This window comes from Mus musculus, chromosome 18, assembly GCF_000001635.26.
Source record: "Mus musculus strain C57BL/6J chromosome 18, GRCm38.p6 C57BL/6J".
Classification (NCBI taxonomy): Eukaryota; Metazoa; Chordata; class Mammalia; order Rodentia; family Muridae; genus Mus; species Mus musculus.
In genome coordinates this window covers 69007660-69022053 of record NC_000084.6, presented here as the reverse complement: position 1 = coordinate 69022053, position 14394 = coordinate 69007660, and the positions used below count along the sequence as shown (strand labels likewise).

Below are 14394 nucleotides of genomic sequence, written 5' to 3'. Positions count from 1 at the left end.
ATGCGGGGGTCACCATGCCTCTTAGGACCTATGTCTCTCCTTTTAGATGGGGGTGGGCTAAGAAATATCTTTCTGGGCAGCACAGGATACATTCCACATGCCAGGTGCTCTGTAGCTACAAACAGTACAAAAGTCTGTTATCCAAGAGTGCTGTTTGATCCTGGATACATTTCTGCTATGGCAACAAGCCTAAGACATGACTTAAGTCTGATTCTGGGCTGTGATCTTACCCTGTTTTTCCATGTTTTATTTATAAACACTCTATCATGATGGTTGATGACAGGGTCACACCAGGAGGAAGACCGTTGTGAAAGGAGTCTCAGAAACAGGAAAGATCAATTCAAGTTCAGAGGCCTTTTCCAGGTCTCTGCTCTCTGGCTCACTAGCATGGAAAACTGCATTAGTTGCCTTCTTTGCACAAAGAAATGAAGAAACAAATGTGCCGAAGACTTCACTGCAAGACTCACTGAGAACTCAGAAGAGACAATTTCTCATAGAATCATGAACACACACACACACACACACACACACACACACACACACACACACACACCATATATATCTATATAGCTTGACACAGGCACACCCTTTTTGATAACTCACTAAGTCCAGCTAGTTCCCTGGATTTACACAGAGATGTGTAGGTCCATCCACTGGGGCACAGGAAACCTACCAGTGGGAGGACTCTGAAGAATAATGATGTTTCTTCCTCCACCAGCCACTGTCAATCATCAAATACTCATCAGGAGTTGGAGGTAGAGTGGGCACCCCCATCTGTGCCAGAATTCTGGCTTGATCTGATGCAGGTCTTGAGCAGCTTGGCCACATCTGTTGTGAGTTTGCGAATGAGATAGCCACGTCAAGGTGGCATAATTGTACTGTAATCTTCCTCCCCCTCCCCGAATGTTGGGTAAATGCTGATGATAGGCCATTTAGAGCTGGCTGTCGCCCTATTAGTCTCAACCTTTTGCTCATGTCTTAACCAGGAGCCTACAGTTAGGTTGCTATTCAAGGTTCTACATGCCCAACAAGTAAACTGACCAAGTATTTAAAACTTACAATGAAAAACATTACACACACTATTTTTTTAAAAAAGCCGTAATTACTTATTTACCATTATGATTGCTATTGAGTATTTTCTATCTAATCCCGTAAGAAATTTTTCCTTGCTGTCATAAGATTTTATGATCTTTATCCCAGTTATTTTGCAATATTTCTTCTAGTTGAAGTATTATAAATAAACAATTATATGTTATTGGATATCTTGAGTCTTAAGAGAAACTGGTCCATAAAAACTTATATTTAAAAATATATTATTTTCTAACAATGAGTTTTTGATACTAGAATTAACAGGTCCTAGGGTACACATGTCATGTTGGACATGGATGGTAAGTGTACTTGATGTTGTATTATGTTAAATTTCCCCTTCTCCCTCAGGGTACCTTGCTTTTATTTTTATTCTGTGTGTCTATTGTGTCTATCACCTTCTGTCTGGTCACCCATTTTCAGGGATTGTTGTTCCGCCTTTGAGTCCCCAGCTTGAGCCAGCCGTAGTGATCCCTCCCCCACCCCCGCTAAGTTACTAGCTTAGAAAAAGAATATGATTCTGCTCCTTTCAACACATCTAAGAGTCCACAGGAACGGTTTCTTAGATTTCTAAAGCCAATGAAGAGTTTAATGGTCTTTTTCCCCCCCTTCTTTCATTTTTGGCAATTGTTGGATGGAGGCATAACTCATAGAACAACAGTAGTTAGTATACAGTTAATCTGATTTGATAAAATACCTAAAAAGAACAAGGGGAGGAAGGTTTACTCAGCTTGTGACTTGATGGTTCACCAGGGCAGGCGAGGGAGAGTGGAAAGGAGCTTTTGGCTGCTATGGCAATGGACCAAGGCTCTTGGCTCACAGATGATCAGGAGAATCAGGAGGCAACGACTAGACAGGAAACGAGGTCAGGAGATTTACAACAGGGCTTTCTCCCCAGTGACCCACCTCTTTCAAGTCTGCTAAGGGCTCCTCTTCTTAAAGTTTCCATAAGCTTCTACAACAAATTCAATACACAGCCTCCCAGTTTTCAAAGACATGAGCCTCTGGAGGATATTTTAGATTCAAAACGTCAGAGGTGGATTTCCTGAGATGACGATGGCCAGAACTAACTGACGTTAGCATAGCCCAGAAAAAAACTCACTCCGTAAGATGTGTTGAACAACCCAATGAACCAAGGCTTAAGTATCTCTCCAGGAAATCTCTCAGTGTCAAATTACAAGGTCAATCCAGTTTTGGTTGTTGTTAAGAGATGTGAATTGGGCCTTCTCCTGTGTATAACTATGAATATAAAAAATGATTAATCATGTCAGACAGTAAGCTTTTAAAAGATCGAAACAATTCTTGTCAGCAATGAGTTAATATGTCAGTTTGATTGGGACACATGAAAACGCAAGTATGCTTGCGTGTGTGTGTGTGTGTGTGTGTATGCACACATAGGAATATGGTTGGAACATACATATATTGATTTCTATTAAATTATCTACGTGTGCCAATTGTTGGGGCCGGTTCTGCAGTGGTTTTTCTCAACCACAGGAAGTAGAGTTTTGTTTTGTTCTGTTTTAATATGGATCCTCACACTATAGATAGTCCAAATGATTTGAAAAGATTTGAGTAATGACAGCAGAGGTTGATGACAGGTTGAAATAATAACCCATTTTATTAAAAAATCTTTAGTATTGTGACCTGTAGCCACAGTCCCACCCTCAATCATTTTCCTTGTTATTCTGTGGTGGAGGCTTCCATGTGTTTTCATGGGCTCTTACCGAAAAGAAGAAACTGCAGCCCTCATGCCTTGGAGGACAGTGATTATGTAATGATAGCTTAGGTTTATTTTGTTAGTAGTAACCATATCCTAAAGAATGATTTAGGGTGATAATGCAAAGACGTATTTAAAAACCATTTCCAATTGTTTATATTGAATTTTATTGTCTGAAGTTCAAAATTTAAGACAGTGATAACTAGAGGTAGAAAATAAATGTTATCTAGCATAACAAATAAATATGAGAGAGCTTGAAGTTCTAGTACTCTGGGGAGATGAGAAAATATAAATGAGTGAAGTCTTGACTGGTGTTTTAAGGTTTTTATTTCTTACTGTCCAAAACATTTTCATTGATACTTTCAGATGCAAATAATATTTGAACAAAAGACTTTTCAAGCTATAGACTACAGTAAAGGGTATTTTATACACACTACCAAGGAATAGAGATTTCTGGCCTTCCACGGGGCGGGCCCCTTGCATTAAGAAGATGCAAGTTCTCCTATCTGATCATGGCAGTAGCAGATCTGACCTTCTCTGGGATATTTAGGATTCAGAACTGTGATATTTTCTGCCTTTATCCTGTTACAGTCCAGTTAACCTGGCTTGTGGCTGCATAGTCCAGATGGAGGGGATTAATTACCTCCCAGCCAAGAACACAGAGGGCTGATATGGCACCCAGCAATGCCCATTGGCCTTCTGCTTTTGAATAGGAAAGAGTGAGGTGCCAGGCTGTGGCTAGCCACACCAATCAGCACTGTTGGTCTAGGCTGAAGAGATGTCCCACTTTCTCTCTACATTTACAGATGGGCTGGCTTGGTACCTCAGGAAGGACATCTGCTAGGATGTCCCCTTTTCTTCCTGTCCCACCTCCAGTTTGACTCAAGAAAGACCCAAAATGTCCTAGCCCATAGCATTGGGCCATTAGACAACCTTTGGGCTGAGAATCCCCTTGAATCTGTAATTACTGCTACTATACAGGCCTCCAGTGGCCTTCCTTTTTATTTCCCATGTAAAACAGGATCAGTTCACTTCCTGTTTTAAACGTCGCAGCTTGACTACCTCTGGCACAAAAACACAGAGAGCTATTTACCAGCTCGACACAGAGTTTTTGGATCTCAAAACTTCCAAAAGCCTGTCCAGTTCCCTGCGTATAGGGGTCTGTACAACAGTAAGCTCACGGAGTCAAGGCTGAGCTCTTACTGCCTGTCGGGAGCAGCAGGAAGGACTGGTTTTCCTTCGCCTTCTTTTGGTGCTTGAGTGCATGATCAGAGCGATTTGCAAATATTTGCATAATCATTAGCCATAGGATAGGCAATCAACCCACACATTGGCTCATTCTAAAACAAATGGGGTGAAAAGACGACAGCGGTTTTGGACACATGTTCTCTCTGGTCTTCATATCCTCTTCCGTAGCCCTGTGAAGGCGTTGAGTCACCTATTCCGAGAACATCTGTTGACTTAATGACTCTACTAGTTGTACTTTTTCTTTTTAATTGACTTCAAAGTCAACTATGATATCCATTTGGGCCTGAAGTCCCCCTTTTAAGATGGTGCTGGGCAACACATGAAACTCGCTGCTCACTTCCAACAGTACAGCATGCTCTGTTTATGGCATTTGCTAATCGACCATGGAATCCTGCAGACAAGGCATCCTATGTCTTCAGCCTGTGAAATATAGTTTCCTGCTGCTGAGGCAGCCAAGATACCTGCAATATCCTATAAAGACATGTCCATCTCTAGAGTAGAGCTAAGTAAAGATTGAGTTGATTTTCAGAACTGGGGTCCTGAGCGGCCTATCTACTAAAACCTGCAGTTGGAAGATACTTTAGCCTATAAAATTTATGGCGGTGGCTGGTTGCTTGGCAAATGGCATGTTTTATCTACTTCCAAATGTTACATTCTACTGTGGGCCAGGTGTTCAGAGACTTGCTTGTGTTCAGTGTGTTTGGAGTGTGGAAACACACGTGTGTCTTTAATGATTAAGGTTGTGACTTTCCATGGCATTGCTGTCATCTGGACAGTGTCACCTCAGAGTAAGAAGTGGAGCTTGGTGGGTGTACACTTAGGGGAGAGAGAGAGAGCGAGAGTGAGAGCGAGAGAGAGAGAGAGAGAGAGAGAGAGAGAGAGAGAGAGAGAGAGAGAGTCTTAATGAGAACAGGTGTGTCCTCTCACCTCCACAGGTCATTTCTGGCCAATCCTTTGGAGATTATTTTTGGGGAGACGTTTCTCTTCTTGTCACACTAGATTCTTTGGTAGTTGGTCTGCTCTTGTGTGGTGTTTGCAGGTAAGCTAACAGCAAACCCACAGTGAACAAAAGGGCTGAGGAGATAAAGCTGGGCAAATTCAAGAGCGCCTTTTGCAGAACTTCTTTCAAGCGTGAGGTAAAAGCTTGAAGGATGCTTCCATCCTCCCCTCCCCATTTCCAAGTCTCGACTTGCTTTCCACAGTGTTGGACTTCCGGTAGATCCTTCTGCTGAAAGTTGATGTATTGACCTGAAGAAATGGCTTTGCTCATCAGTTCAGTCCTCTTAACTCAGGACTTGAGGAAGTAGAGAAACCATCTCTCCTGGCTGACAGGAGCTGACTGGGTCACAGCACTGGCAGCTGCCAGGTGAGCGGGAGTCTGTTTGCCAAGGGGATGCTCTGAAGAGAATGTTCATTCACACCTGTCCTGTGGGCTTTTGATTTGAGCACGGGCTCTGCCTAAGCCCCAGAGCAGATAACTCTTACCTCTTTCCTAGGAATATCCAACAAGAAAATGTATTCGAAAATCTCTACCTTCCTCTTATTACCCATAATGCCCAGTGTTGAATGAGCTCTCCACCTACCTGATTCTAAATGCCACCTTCACTTCCAAGGCGAGCCCCACAAGTCCTTACAGCAGCTTCTTGGCCTTGGCAGATGCAGTAGCTTCATTCAGATTCCAGCAAAGAGGAATTGGCAGGGCATGAATAAGGGCAGAAGGTAATTGAGGAGCTGGGGCTAGTTTCAAAGCAGGACAGAGCCCAGCTCTACGAGCCGAGCTGGAAGCAAGTTAGTGTGTGCCAGATGTCATAAAGAGCTGCTGAGCTAGTCGGGCTTTCTGGTGCTCCCGAGTAAATCAATCACCGAATTGCAATTGCTGCTCTGCCACAGACCCGGAGCTAATGCGAGGTCCCCCCACCCCCCGCCAGCGCACCAGTGCCACCACCAAAGCCAGCAGGGAGAGGCGAGGAGTCCGCAGAGTCGATGCCAGGGGCAAAAGACAAAGGGGACTCTTTTTCAACATGGAGAAAAGCTCCAGAGTGAATACAGCCCTCAACAGCTGTGCTCTCTTTCCCATGGCGGCTGGACGTGTTGGGGGTGCTAACTGTGAAACTGGAGAGCTGTTCAGATCCAAGCAGCCATGTGCAGGCAAGCAGGGGTGAAACTTAGAAACAGCAAGTAGGAAAAAAAAAAAAAAGCTTTGTCTCGGGAGAAAAAAAAAAGTGAAACAAAACTGAACAGAAGTAGAGAGCTGATGACAGAAGTGGCGTGGATGACCCCTCTTGAGTTGCTAGCTCAGCAACCTGATCATATATCATACTTGAAACAAACATTACAGTGATATGGCCTTTAAAAGGACACCTCTTCTTTCCAGCTTCTGGCTATTATAAATAAGGCTGCTATGAACATAGTGGAGCATGTGTCCTTCTTACCTGTTGGAACATATTCGGGATATATGCCCAGGAGAGGTATTGCGGGATACTCCAGTAGTATTATGTCCAATTTTCTGAGGAACCACCAGACTGATCAACAGAGGAATGGATACAGAAAATGTGGTACATTTACACAATGGAGTACTACTCAGCTATTAAAAAGACTGAGTTTATGAAATTCCTAGGCAAATGGATGGACCTGGAGGGCATCATCCTGAGTGAGGTAACCCAATCACAAAAGAACTCACATGATATGTACTCACTGATAAGTGGATATTAGCCCAGAAACTTAGATTATCCAAGGTACAAGATACAATTTGCAAAACACATGAAACTCGAGAACAACAAAGACCAAAGTGTGGACACTTTTCTCCTTCTTAGAATTGGGAAAAAACACCCATGGAAGGAGTTACAAAGATAAAGTTTGGAGCTGAGACAAAAGGATTGACCATCTAGACACTGTCATACCTGGGGATCCATCCCATAATCAGCCTCCAAACGCTGACACCATTGCATACACTAGCAAGTTTTGCTGAAAGGACCCAGATATAACTGTCTCTTGTGAGGCTATGCTGGGGACTAGCAAACACAGAAGTGGATGCTCACAGTCAGCTATTGGATGGATCACAGGGCCCCCAATGGAGGAGCTAGAGAAAGTACCCAAGGAGCTAAAGGGGTCTGCAACCCTATAGGTGGAACAACAATATGAACTAACCAGTACCTCCCAGAGCTCGTGTCTCTAGCTGCATATGTAGCAGATGGCCTAGTCGGCCATCATTGGAAAGAGAGGCCCATTGGTCTTGCAAACTTTATATGCCCCAGTACAGGGGAATGCCAGGGTCAAGAAGTAGGAGTGGTGGGTAGGGGATTGGGTGGGAGGTTATGGGAGACTTTTGGGATAGCATTGGAAATGTAAATGAAAAAAAAATACCTAATTAAAAATATTTTTAAAAAGGACACTTTTATTTATGGAACTATTGCTGTGTTCCAGGCACATTATGGAAGGTTGCTGGTTCGTTGCATCCAGACAAGAGGCTCCAGTGATTTTTCCTAAGGGTACATGTAGGCTGCTAGAGAGCTAGCTTAGTTGGTAAAGCACTTGCTGAGTGACCTTAAGGGGCAAAGGACAAGCCCATTATCTGCATGGAAAGCTGTGCTGCTGGTGCTGGGAATCTCATAGCTGGCCAGGTGGAGAGAGGGGGATCCCTTCAGCTCTCCGGGCAGCCAGCATCGCTGAGCTGGTGAGTTCTGGGTAAGGAGAGACCCTGTCTCAACACAAGGCAAACAGTGTCTTCAAGAATGACATCCAAGGTTGACTTCTGGTCTCTACAAGCACACACATATCCCCCACACATATATCCACATACCGGCACAAAACATGCACCTACATGTACTAACAAATAAGAAAAAAATGTAAAAAGATTGTGTGTGTAGCTATGGGGGGAACGAGATGGTTTCCAAAGCTCAGGTCCTTCTTGCTTCCTTCGAAGCCCCAAACTTGTCCACTTGCGCCACTGAACTAATCCGTTCTGTAACAGGTTCTTTAGAAGATGCTATAGATTCATAAATGATGGTGTCTCTGGTCAAGAAAATACAATAAACCAAAGTCAAACAGCTTGGAAGTTAAAATGGGACAATTCCCTGGGAGCCAAAGCAAGGGACATACATTGGACAATATGGTCACAGATTGAAGTTTTCCATTTTCTCTCTGTGTAATAGCCCTGGCAGACAGCTAATAAGAAAACATATTGCAGAAAGGAATCTTCTCCTCTCTCTGAGCATGTGACAACAGAGATTTCTGGTAGCAGCAGAGTTTGGTGACAACAAACAGTGATCTGACAGTGGACAAACTCAGCTCTTCCCCTCTTGGTGGAATGACCAGCCAAGAGTCCTGAGTGAGTCCTTTTGAGGTCGATGAACCGGCTTCATCCCGAGGACTTGTCAGAGATCCTTTCCTTCCAACCAGGCATGGGGTCGTTCAATTTATGAAATAAGTTCGGACGCTTTTCAGAAAGATAGGTGCTCCTGTTTAGTGTCTGTATGAGAACAGAGGGAGCTCTGTTACAGTCGATAGTAAAACTTTCAGCATGGAAATATCTTCCTTCACTAGCCTTGGGATTGGAAATCACTTCTGAATGCAAGTGATGGGAAAACCCCTTTCTGCCAACAGAAAAAAACCTAGGTCCCTTTGGATTCTTTGTTTCCATCTATTTCAATCAGGGTAGAGGACTACAGAGCGTACATAGCTCTGTGGGGTAGTGTGGGATCCATAGTGGCCTTTAGCAAACTGATCGAGAAGAGAAGTCTGCTCAGACATCACAGCATCTTTGGTGTGCGTTGCCTCAGAAGAGCACAGAGCTTGTGTTCAAGCCTGTTGGATCTCCATGCTCTCTCACTGAGAAATTCACAGGCTTTTTTGGGGGGGAGGGGGGTAGCTTTCGAGACAGGGTTTCTCCTTGTAGCCCTGGCTGTCCTGGAACTCACTCTGTAGACCAGGCTGGCCTCGAACACAGAAATCCGCCTGCCTCTGTCTCCCAAGTGCTGGGATTAAAGGTATGCGCCACCACTGCCTGGCACTTCACAGGGTTTGTACCAACAGTTTTTCTTGATGATCCTCTGTTCCCAAGGGCCTCTCGTTTTTTGAACCAGTATATTGCAAACACTTTGTATAGTGTTTAGCAAGTTGTTTGAAAAATAGTTTTTCAAGTATATCAAGGTTTTTTGCATCATCTAGCTGCAAGGAGTGAGTTTTTAAATATCAGAAGTAACCTTTTTCTTTTTCTTTTTTTTAAAAGTCATCCTCTAAAGTACTGTTTCCACTCAGCAAATTAAACTGAGTTATCATATGACAGAGAAATTCTACACCTAGTCATGTATGCTTGTACACAAATACTCATAGCGCCATTCATAACAGTTCCAATAAGACAATAAAGCACACGTCCTAGGGTGGCTGGAAAAACACAATGCCTGGACGCAGTCACATAATGGACTGTTATTCAGGCATAAAAAGGAATGAAGTGTTGACACGATATAAAGGAACGCTGGGGACATTAGGTCAAAAGAATGAAGCCCAACATGAAAGGTCACATTTCCCGTGAGTTCACTCACATGACATACCCAGAAGGGAGTATTTACAGAAAGTAGACTGGTTGCTCTCTGGGCTAGTGGGGGGAAAGGGACTGAGAAGTGAGTGCTAATAGGAGGTAGGGTTTGCTTTCAGAGTAATAAAAATAGTTTGGAGTTAGATAGTGGTGATGGTTATAAAACCGTGTGGGTATATTTTAAAGTGCTGAGTTTGATATTTCAAGGGGGTAGATTGCATATGACTATATCAATATTTTGAAAACAGAGAGAAAAAGAGAGAACTGTCATTCTCATCTTTGAGAGTTGCAGATGTCTTATAGGCACAATGAAGAACAGCTTACAATTATGGGCTTGCAGCAGCCAAACTCATGTTCAATGAGACAGCAAGGCATTGAACTCTTGATATTAAGAGCATTACCCCTGAAGCCAGGTTGCCTGGGTTTCAAGTCTGAATCATCACCTGTAGCTGGATGAGCGGCAAGTCACTTCACACCTATGTGCATCTCCTTTGTCATCAGCAAGATGAGGATTTTCCCAGATGTCTTTCAGAGTTAAGTTAGCTGTACGTCATTACTGTACGTTGTTTTCGCCCACTGTCAAAGTCATCGTACGGAGAGGCACAATGTAAAGAGTGTGCTGGTTTCTTTTCAACATGCTTGTAGCCTAACTTACATAATTGACATTTGTTTCATAATTATATATCATATTTCGTATATATTTAATTGTATCTTTAGACTGATTTTTTTCCATTATGCTTAAGAATTAAGCACAGGAGTCTCTGTCCATCTTTCCGCTTGTCTATTACCCAGGACAGTCTTCCCAAAGGCTCCTTGTGATTAAATTATGGCTTGAAGTTCTTTCCTCTCAAGGTAGGGACTACTGAGAATGTTTCAAGGCTAGACTTCAAATCTACAAAGGGTACCCGCCTATAATTCCCCAAAGATGCATTAGCACACTGGGAATTCTTGGCGGTAGCCAGTGTCTCAGACGTCAGAAGCAGTCCACATGGTGCCCAGGCAGGGAGAAGAATAGAAATTTAGAGGATTGTGTCAACATGGAGATGGTTCCAGGAACTGTTCTCTGATCCAGAATGGAGCCCCCCTGTAAGAGATAACAAAAATTTATCTCATTACGTCCATGTACAGGGGTGTTTTTCAGCTTTGTGGCCCCAATTAGCAGTAACTAATTAATCCTCTAACACTTTAATGGGGTTGTGAGAGAGGAAATAGGTCCATAGAAAAAAGTGGATTTCAACTGCCCTGGGAGGAGTTGAGATGGGATTCTATCCCAAGGTTTTCCTGCTGCCCGTTGGTCTTTAAGAGACAGTGGTCCACTTCCTGTCTGGACACTTTGACATAAATTCTCCTAGGCCACCAAGTCTTGGGAATAAAGTTACACTATGGGCTGGGGAAAGCCTACATTTGCTATATTTCTCTGTTTGCTCTCATGTTAAGTGAGAGACATGGCAGCCCTAGAGCCACCCAGAAAAACATCCTTTTGTGTAGTTTCTGAGAGCAATTCAGTATGCCAGTCTTTTTCATGTTTATTTTCAGGGCAGTGATAATGGAGTGTAATAAACAAACAAACAAACAAACAAACAAACAAACAAACCCCTCCAGGGAACACCAGTGAATTTCAATACTACTTTTATCCATCTGCAAAGGGCAAACTATTTAGAGTTCTCTCTGCCCTGACTCAACTTAGAAACCCCAAACCCAGCAGGAAGCACAACCATTTTGACTTGGCAAAGTGAACCAACCACCATGCACCTGCAAACCGGGCTTCCCCAGTGGGAGTAGCTGAGGACAGAGGGTCAGTCTGTTCTCAGCTTCTCCTCCAGAATCCGAATTCTGCAAATGGAGAAAATGTACACGCATACACACTCTTGCACAGACTCTCTCTCTCTCTCTCTCTCTGCCTCTCTCTCTCTCTCTCTGTCTCTCTCTCTGTGTCTCTCTCTCTGTCTCTCTCTCTGTCTCTCTCTGTCTCTCTCTGTCTCTGTCTCTGTCTCTCTCTCTCTCTCTCTCTGCCTCTCTCTCTCTCTCTGTCTGTCTCTCTCTGTCTCTCTCTCTCTCTGTCTCTCTCTCTGTCTCTGTCTCTGTCTCTGTCTCTGTCTCTCTCTCTCTATCACACACACACACACACACACACACACACACACACACACACACACACACACACACACACACCACTGTTGGATTAAAGGAAATCCTTGCCACGGAGACTAAGCACACAACTTTAATTAACTCATCATTTTCTAATTAGCATCCCCTGAGCCCTGTGCATGGGCAGCTTATGTTGCAGGATGTGCCATCCAGCTTTTCCAAAACAGTTTTGTAAAATAGAGTCTTGTCTTCATACACATTTATTATGGAAAGTTTGAAAATATTTTTTTAAAAAAGAGGGAAGGTGGCTGGCTCATAAATCATCATTTCCCCCAATTAATTTACTATTGGAGTATTTACTTTTTCTTTTTGTGTCTCTCTTACTATGAAGTATCTCTCCGAATTGAGACAATCCAATGTACTAAAGAACCTCCTATATTCTTTCACTATGTAAGCATCTCGCCATTTTGCTATCTAAATGCCTGGTATGTAGCACAGTCAACAGCTGCACATGCAGAGTAAAGGAGCCACGATTTCCTCAAGTGTCACTGCTCTTTATTTTCCAGGCAAACGCTGGAATTGAAGAGCTCACCTGTGTAAAGTTCCCAATGGCATTTTCACTGTGACTTAATTCAAACAAGGATTTTAATCTGTTTTCTTCAAGTTTTTTTTTTTCATGAAAACTTATAACTGGGTCACAGAACTGACAATCTACAGCACGATTTTGTATTACTGCTTTTTAAATACATAGATACACGGACTGAGTTATCATTTTTAAAAAGTGGGATGGAAAGGAAAAAAAACCTTTTCTTATGTCAGTAACTTACTCTCTAGGAGGGCATTTAGGCCAATTAAGTTTTCATGAATGTGATAGAAAGTAAATCTATGAAAATAGTTTGGGGTTTCTTTTATTTCTGTAGGGCAAGCTTGTGAGAGGAAAGGTATTCAGACTTCAAGTTCGATAGTTTCTGCCATGTTGCCCTTGAATATGACTGCCCCCATTCACTGGTTTATTAACAGTGAATGAAAAAAATCTGTTTTCTCACATTGAGTGCTATGGAAACTTAATTTTGTGAAGAACACAATTTCAATGCAACTTTAATTTCTAGTTTCCTAATTACCAGCGAAGCAGAGTATGTTCTTTCATATATTTGCATTTGGAATTTACTTTTCATAGATATTTGTTAATCATATTGGGTTTCTTTCACTTCATCTTTTTATACGTTGTGTAGGGTTAGGTTGGTCTCCGTCTTCTGCTTCCTCTATGCATTGCGTTCTTTCAGATACATCTTTCTCTCTTAAAATTGTCTTATTAATTTTTTTCATAGATATCTTTCATAACTTCCATGTTCTTCATTTGCCTTGATTTTCTACAATATTATAGAGTATAAGTACTTAAAATACTTAAACTTCCAACCTGTGTAGAAATTAAAGTTTACATTCACCATGAAGAACAACGTCCACGTTTGTTTGCCTGATGAGTATCAAGATGATGAAATTCTAGTCCATTGAGTCTGAAAGGTTTACATGCTGTGATAAAAGTCCCCAAGTAATGGTGGCTCCTAAGGGAGGAAGCATTCGGAATGAACCTCTGGCTTCCTTCTTCAGATCCAGAGGCTCAGTACCATTGTGTATTGTTTCTTTTTTGAAAATATGCACCTTCTCTCTCATAGCCTGTTTCCATTCCAGATTCCACAAGCGTGTCTGCTTTTCAGTACCAAAGAGGAGTACACTGAGTTTCTTATGGGTGGTAAGCAAATCTTGGTGCCCACGATTTTCCTCATCACCCACACTCATATCTCACTGGAGGAAAAAAAAAACAAAACAAATGGAAATCAACACAGCAATTGCCAGGGGGACAAAGGAATGTGACTTTCTTGAAAGTGGTAGGTGTGGTCTGAGACTCAGGCCAGGCTCTCCCACTACTGAAGAGTGCTGGATAGTGGGAGACTCAATAGCCGTTACTGTACTACATTAAAGAATTTTCTTCCTGTTTTTGCATGGTGAAGTGTTCTTGCCTGGAATGGGGTTTCAACTTCACTATATATGTTTTTTAACCATCTGCAGTGATTGTTGTTAAGTTTTGCTCATGAAGATATGCAGGTAGAAAACTGTTAGGCAAGCAGTCCTTTTATTTGGGGGTAGGAGTTATGAGAAGGTGTTTTCTTGACAATGACATTGTTATGTTAAAAGTGTGAAAATTGAGGGTTTTTTTTTTTCTTAGTTAAAATCCAAGTCATTTTTCCAATTCAAACCCTGGTTATTTAGAAGTTAATATCCAATTATTTGGTTATTTGATGATTTTTTTAAAAAACAAAACAAGCTGAGACACAAAGCAGCTGAGGGGACCCCCTTATCAAAGAGAAGACCGTTACCTTTTTCATTGTTCAATGGAGTCCTTAACATTCAACATCATTGTAGTCAACTAAGTAATTGACACCTTATTTTTCCTTATAGATTAATATGTCAGCATTTTCATAATTATATGAGTTAAAAAGGCTATTTAGAAAGAAATCATTCTTTACACTAAATAGTCACCAGTACAAATGGTTGGTAGGTGTGTAAGCACTTACATTTGACCCTTCAACCTGGTTAGAATGTGAGATCCAGGCAAACTGTTTTCTGATAATCCTCTGTAATAAGATCTGTGTTTTTTTGTTGATTTAATTTCTAAATTGTATATCTGTGTTCATATATCCACATATATACTTAGAGTAAGTGA

At 42.1% G+C, this 14394-nt stretch overlaps 1 long non-coding RNA gene across 1 annotated transcript in view; it reads right to left on the bottom strand.

The window, feature by feature from the left end:
• Gm31088 overlaps positions 1–6029 on the bottom strand; it is a 71224-nt gene extending 65195 nt beyond the window's left edge. The window contains exon 1 of the long non-coding RNA XR_386316.2: positions 5635–6029. This is a non-coding gene — a long non-coding RNA (predicted gene, 31088). The remainder of the gene's footprint in view (positions 1–5634) is intronic.
• Between the last annotated feature and the right edge of the window lie 8365 nt (positions 6030–14394).